The sequence below is a fragment of the Chiloscyllium plagiosum genome, unplaced genomic scaffold, assembly GCF_004010195.1.
Source record: "Chiloscyllium plagiosum isolate BGI_BamShark_2017 unplaced genomic scaffold, ASM401019v2 scaf_1859, whole genome shotgun sequence".
NCBI classification, from domain to species: domain Eukaryota; kingdom Metazoa; phylum Chordata; class Chondrichthyes; order Orectolobiformes; family Hemiscylliidae; genus Chiloscyllium; species Chiloscyllium plagiosum.
In genome coordinates, this window is record NW_025213275.1 from 25978 (window position 1) to 31878 (window position 5901).

At 44.6% G+C, this 5901-nt stretch overlaps 1 non-coding gene across 1 annotated transcript; it reads right to left on the bottom strand.

Annotated features, from left to right (window-relative positions):
* Nucleotides 1–293: 293 nt before the first annotated feature.
* On the bottom strand, nucleotides 294–412 carry LOC122547594. The gene has a single exon (XR_006311036.1). It is a non-coding gene; the product is annotated as a 5S ribosomal RNA (ribosomal RNA).
* Nucleotides 413–5901: the final 5489 nt, after the last annotated feature.

Here is a 5901-nt window from a genome sequence, read left to right on the forward strand (position 1 = left end):
GATCATATTGAATGGTGGTGCAGGCTGGAAGGGCAGAATGGCCAACTCCTGCACCTATTGTCTATTGTCCGCCTTTCCTGACTGCCACCCGCAGACAGCGTGCAGCCCCAATCCCTTTCTTTCCGCCTTTCTTGCTGATTTTGGCAGCGCTCCGCTCTCCTCCCCTCCGTGTCTCGTGCCTGCAGGAGACTGATGCCAGGCACAGCAGCTGCAGCAAAAATAACCTGCCGCTCCATTGCCTGGCACAAGACAAGTGCAGAGGGGTGACTTGAGCAGCCACTGCTGGCGGAAAAAGCCTACTGCACCTGGTATTCCCAGGCGGTCTCCCATCCAAGTACTAACCAGGCCTGAGTCTGCTTAGCTTCCGAGATCAGACGAGATCTGGCGTTTTCAGACTAGTATGGCCGTAGGCGCTGGCCCTTGCCTTTTCTCCCTACTTCAAGGCGTGCTGGCCAGCCACATTTTCTTTCTTGCTCTTTCTCTTTATCCCCTTTGGCTTTTTTTTCTCTTTTCTCTTTGCTCTTCCTCCTCCGTGCGTGCTTCCCTCCCTCCGTCCCTCCAGCTGCCTTTCAGGCCAGCCCTTGCCCACCAGGCTCCTGTAGTCTCCCACATCCCCACACAGGCCAACTGCAAGCCCTCCCCCTGCTTCATAGGGCCGCAGCCTGCATTCTCTCATCCTTCCACACTCCTCCACCCCTCCATTTCGGAATGCCGGGCACTGACCAGTGGGGTACCGCACGGATCAGTACTGGGACCGCAGCTTTTTACAATCTATCTTCAGGATATACAAGATGGTATTCGCAATAACATTCGCAAATTTCATCAGCTGGGTGGCAGGGTGAAATGTGATGAGGATGTTAGGAGATTACAGGGTGACCTGGACAAGTTAGGTGAGTGCTCAGATGCATGGCAGATGCACTTTCACGTGGATAAATGGATCCTTATCCACTTTGGTGGCAAGAACATGAAGGCAGATTACCACCTAAGTGGAATCAATTTAGGTAAAGGGGCAGTACAGAGAGATCTGGGTGTTCTTGTACACCAGTCAATGAAGGTAAGCATGCAGGTACAGCAGGTAGTGAAGATGGCTAATAGTATGCTGGCCTTCATAACACGAGGGATTGAGTATAGAAGCAAAGAGGTTCTTCTGCAGCTGTACAGGGCCCTGGTGAGACCACAGCTCGAGTACTGTGTGCAGTTCTGGTCTCCAAATTTGAGGAAAGATATTCTGGCTATTGAGGGAGTGCAGCGTAGGTTCACGAGGTCAATTCCTGGAATGGCGGGATTACCTTACACTGAAAGACTGGAGGCGCTGGGCTTGTATACCCTTGAGTTTAGAAGACTGAGAGGGGATCTGATTGAGACATATAAGATGATTAAAGGATTGGACATTCTGGAGGCAGGAAACATGTTTCCGCTTATGGTGAGTGCCGAACCAGAGGACACAGCTTAAAAATACGGGGTAGACCATTTAGGACAGAGATGAGGAGAAACTTCTTCACCCAGAGAGTGGTGGCTGTGTGGAATGCTCTGCCCCAGAGGGCAGTGGAGGCCCAGTCTCTGGATTCATTTAAGAAAGAATTGGATAGAGCTCTCAAGGATAGTGGAATCAAGGGTTATGGAGATAAGGCAGGAACAGGATACTGATTAAGGATGATCAGCCATGATCTTATTGAATGGTGGTGCAGGCTCGAAGGGCAGAATGGCCTACTCCTGCACCTATTGTCTATTGACCTGTACCTCAGTGAGAGTCATTTTGAGAGGGCTCCACCCCCCAGTTACAGACAGTGTATCTGCAACCTGTACCCTAATGTGTGTCTGTGAGTGTCGGATCCATACGCCAGAGAAGTCAATGTGTGTGGAATCCATTACCTAGTAAGTGTTAATTTATGGAGAACCATATCCCAGTGAGTGAGTGAGTGTATGAGTGTGTGTGTGTGTGTGGAACCTATACCACAGTGACAGGCAGTGTATGTAAGATTTGTACCCCAGTGAGATTCAGTTTTTGTGGGACACGTACCCCAGTGAGAATTAGCATATGTGGGACCAGTACTCCGGACACAGTCATTTTCTGTGGATCCTGTAACCCAGTGATGGAATGTGGAAGGGTCACAGATCCCAAAGAAAGTCAGTGTGTGTGAACCTCATCCCAGTGACAGTCAGTGTGTGTGGGACCTGCACCCCAGTGAGACTCAGTGCATGAGGAACCTATACCCCGGTGAGAGTCAGTATCTGGGGATCCATACCCCAGTGAGAATCACTGTGTGCGGAACTGGTGCCACAGTGTGAGTCAGTGCATGTGGGATCCATACCCACATACAAATTGCTGAACATGGACCTGTACCTCAGTGAGAATCAGTGTGTGTAGGAACGTTACCCGAATGAGAGTCTGTTTGTGTGGGACCTGTATCCCATTGAAAATCAGTGTGAGTCATTTTTTGTGGGACTTGTATCCCAGTGCATCTGATATAGTATTATCTCAATATTTATGCTGGCTGCAGTTTATTTTGAAATCATAGGAATAGTCATAGCCATAGCTTTTTGACTGTTTGTAACTCAATGATTTTACAAAGTGAATTAGATTATGTGCCTCTGTGGTCAGTAACTTTCTGAAATTGATAGTTGATCTTGTCCTTGATAGTTGATCTTGTTATCACTTCACAGAATGATGTCAGATAAATAGAGCCATTTGTCCCATTCTGCTTGTTGAATTTTCCCTCTTTTTGCTGTCTGTGTGTATAGCCCTATCAGTCTTTCCTCTTTTAAATGTTACAACTGATTTCACTTCCAATAACTTTATGGACAAAAGGAGGATTCGAACGTTAGGTGTGAAGAGGCTGTCCCTTCTTGATGTGTACATGCAGTCCAGTACCTCACTCTAAACTGTCTGCATGTTTTCCACTATTTTCAGTGTTTATAGGCTCCATAACTTTCTCCTAAAACCACATTATCTCTTCCTCTTCATCTATTGAAAGCTTCTGTCTAATTAGCCCTTTGACCTCTTATCTGCTCCTGTGAACTTATCTCTCTTTCATGCCATTATTGGTTTTCGTTACTGTTATTTAATTTAAATTAGTGCTGCTAACTCTCTGGTCCTCATTCAGTACTTGTTTTCTTCGGAAACTGTCTCATCATCTTGATGTCAGCTTTACCTAAATGAGAATCTTTGTAGCGGTTTCAGGTTTTGCCCTAACAAACACAGCAATGTCCTCAATCACATGATCACAGTTTCATACATGTTCATGAAGCAGTAAATTGTTAATTATTCCATTAATTAATTAATTAAACAAACTGATCTCAATCCAATATACGTTGCCCCATTGTTGGTGCCCGGATAATCTATGGCTGAAAATTGGTTTTAAATGTATGGGCCATATAACCTAAACAGTCTGTTTGAAAACTCAAGTGCATTGTGTTTACTTTATCTTTCACTCCTGGATTAATTTCTTTACATCTGTATTTATGTTTCTAGTATAAATCAGGCTGCACGTTCTACACCACAGCAACTCAATGTGTGAATGATATTTTTCCACATTTCCCCTCTTGTTCTTTTGCTTGTAATATGTCTCTCTACTTCCCAACCAATACATTACTGAAAACTATTTCACCGTCCTTATTCCATCGAATCTCGAATTCTCTGATTCCAACCTCAACAACTCCAGTCTCTCCACATAGCTGCAATCCTTCCCCCTCCATCCAGTGCCATCTGGTAAAATCCTTTCTTCATCCGCCCAAGTCCTCAGATACCCTGCTGAAGTGCATTGCCCAGAGTTGAGCACAGTACTCCAGTTGGGGCATTAACGCTGTTCATAAAGCTGCAGGTTAGCTTCCATGCTGTTATACTCATGAAGCAAAAGATTTCATTAAACCTTTCTATCAAACCATCTCAACTTGATCTTGTCACATTCAAAGATTTCACAGACTCATGGAACTCTACCTCCTTCAGTGTGATAAATGTGGTCCATTGTGTCTGCACTGCGTTTTCCAAAGAAGCAATTTAGCTGGTTGCACTCCTCTGCTTTATTCCCATAATTCTTTTCAAATAGCTTTCAAATTCCTTCGTGAGAGCCTTGCTTAGTCCTTCTCCACCACATTCACTCCAATTCTAGATCCTAATCACTGACTTTAAAAAGCTTTCTTCTTGTGTGTCCAATGGGTCTGCAGTATTTTCACACATGACTACTGCTGCCAGCCTATGGTACTTGCCACTTGTACCAGTAGTAGGCACTGGCAGTTTGCTGCCACCAATCCTCCTTTGTCTTTTTGGCTTGGGCTTATCTAGATATCAGATAGAGAGTACATTGCCGTGCAGTATCTAGAGAAGAGGTTTATAACAGACAGTAGTATGTACAATAACATTTAATCAAGGATAATGACTCCAAGCTTATGGAGCTGGTATAGATATATTTTTTTCCTCTGAAAGTCCTTCAGCAGAACCTTAGAGAGATTTGAGTGATGTAGGCTATGGCGAGATGTGTGGTTGAATTAGACGAGAAATCCTGCAAGGCTCATCTTGACATTGAGATCATCTCGCTTCATCTTTTGTGCTTTCCACAAGTGGCGTGGCAAGATTCTTGCAGGAGACAGACCTGAGGCTAGTGTGCATCAACAGTCTCTGTCGTAAGGTTGGACATATTCGTGTAACCTGTAAAGAAGTTATGTAATGCAGTAAATTTCAAATTGCTTACTCAACAAGATGGTTTTGGTTAGATCAGAAAGATTATTCTCATCATTACAAGCTCATTTTCACCTTGAAGGTCACCAAACAAGTTCGAGATCACCTCCTTCATCATGTAACATCAATGAAGCCAAGGATGCTGTGTGCTTAGTCAACTGCTCTCTCCATTGTCCCGCTACCTTTAATGATTTATGCACATATACACCCAAGTCCTTCCACTCCTGCAAGAATTCTACTGATTACTAATAAGGGTAGGCGCAGTAGTTCAGTGGTTAGCATTGCTGCCTTGCAGTGCCAGAGACCTGGGCTCGATTCCAACTTTGGGTGACTGTCTGTGTGGAATTTGCAGTCTAATGATGACAGTGAAACCATTGTCTCCTGTCAGGAAAAACCACCTGGATCATTAATGTCCTTCAGGGAAGTAAACCCTCACCCTTACCTGGAGTGTAGGGGGCTGAGGGATGACCTTATAGAGGTTTATAAAATCATGAGGGGCATGGAGTGGGTAAATAGACAAGGTCTTTTCCCTGGAGTGGGGGAGTCCAAAACTAGAGGGCATAGGTTTAGGGTGAGAGGGGAAAGATTTAAATAGGACCTAAGGGGCAACCTTTTCACGCAGAGGGAAGTGTGCGTGTGTGGAATGATCTGCCAGAGGAAATGGTGGAGGCTGGTACAATTACAACATTTAAAAGGCATCTGGATGGGTATATGAATAGGAAGGGTTTAGCAGGCCAAGTGCTGGCAAATGGGACTAGATTAATTTAGGATATCTGGTCGGCATGAATGAGTTGGTCTGAAGGGTCTGTTTCCTTACTGTACATCTCTATGACTGTATGGTCAGCATGGATGAGTTGAATCAAAGGGTCTGTTTCCATATTACATATCTCTATGACTATAACCTGGCGTTGTGTGCCTTCTGACCAATTAGGGATGGGCAACATACCATTAGCCAGTGAAATAACTGTACAGAGACCAGTATCCCATCACTAAGTTACTCTTTATTTACTCTTTATTTACAAATGAATAGTCTTTGCCTCTGGTATTGCCTCATGAAGAGTAACTTAGTGATGGGATACTGGCCTCTGTACAGTTATTTCACTGGCTAATGGTATGTTGCCCATCCCTAATTGGTCAGAAGTCACACGACGCCAGGTTATAGTCATAAAGGCATATAATATGGAAACAGACCCTTTGGTTCAACTCATCCATGCTGACCATACAGT